Source organism: Trachymyrmex cornetzi, unplaced genomic scaffold, assembly GCF_001594075.2.
Source record: "Trachymyrmex cornetzi isolate Tcor2-1 unplaced genomic scaffold, Tcor1.1 scaffold124, whole genome shotgun sequence".
In the NCBI taxonomy this organism is placed as follows: Eukaryota; Metazoa; Arthropoda; class Insecta; order Hymenoptera; family Formicidae; genus Trachymyrmex; species Trachymyrmex cornetzi.
The window spans coordinates 437,817-439,126 of NW_017295806.1; positions in this window are offsets into that span (position 1 = coordinate 437,817).

Here is a 1,310-nt window from a genome sequence, read left to right on the forward strand (position 1 = left end):
TATATATATATATTTATTAATAATTTGTTCTCTCTATTCTTTATAATTATAACAGAATTGATTCTTTGTGCCGTTTATTTTCAGATTCACTGAAAAGAAAGGCTTGAATTTAAAAGATAATGATCTATTTTTATGGTAGTGTGTTTTCTCATCATTAAAAACATACAATATAAAAATGAGTAAAGGACTCTTATAATTCAAACATAAAACAATAAGTAAAGAACAATTAATGCCCATTTCCACCAACGTTAATTAACTTTAATCTCGGTTCAACTTATCTTTAGAATTAGAAAAAGACGAAGAGCAAGTTGAACCGACATTAAAATTAATCTACGTTGGTGGAAATGGACATAAGAATCTAAAACATCTAAATATTAGAAATATAATTATAAAAGCAAAAATTTTCTTACATCTTTTTCGTGTTTAATCTATAGGAACATGTTGAAGCAAGCGACGCGAACAAACCTCTTATCTTATCGTTGTGATATATATACAAACTTACCTTTTTAAAAAAAATCGTAAAAAAAAGCGCTAAGCGTTGGTGAAACCGGCCCAAATGGTGCTTCTCGTTTGGGCCGAAAGAATCACCATTTGGGCCAATTTCGCCAACGCCAATTACTTAATCGGCCGTGAAACTGATGACTAATCACGTTTGCTGTTTAGTAGAACTAATGATGTGTGTCATTTGTATAAAAGATTTGATATCAACAAATGGCGCCAAGTTAAATTTTAACCATTTGGGCCAGTTTCACCAACGCCAATTACTTAATCGGCCGAGAAACTGATGACTAATCACGTTTGCTGTTTAGTAGAACTAATGATATGTATCATTTGTATAAAAGATTTGATATCAGCAACTGGCGCCAAGTTAAATTTTACCATTTTAATCCTCCCAAAGAAAAAAATATAATAGTAACTTTAATTTTATTCTTAATTTATTTAACTCTAATAATATGTATTATTCGTATGAAATATTTGATATCAACAAAATTGGCACCAAGCTAAATTCATCAAAATTTTATCAAAATTTTATGTATTATTCGTAAAAAAGATTTGATATCAACAATTGGCGCCAAGTTAAATTCCATGTAATTCGAAAATCAAATAATTAATAAAAAAATTAAATAAATAATATTAACTTTATTGATATGTATCATTCCTATAAAAGATTTGATATCAAGAACTGGCGCTAAGTTAAATCCCATTTCTTTATATCATGTCAAATTAAATAAATAATAAATATTAATCTAATGGTATGTATTATTTGGACGAACGATTTGATATCAACAACTGTGGCGCCAAGTTAAATT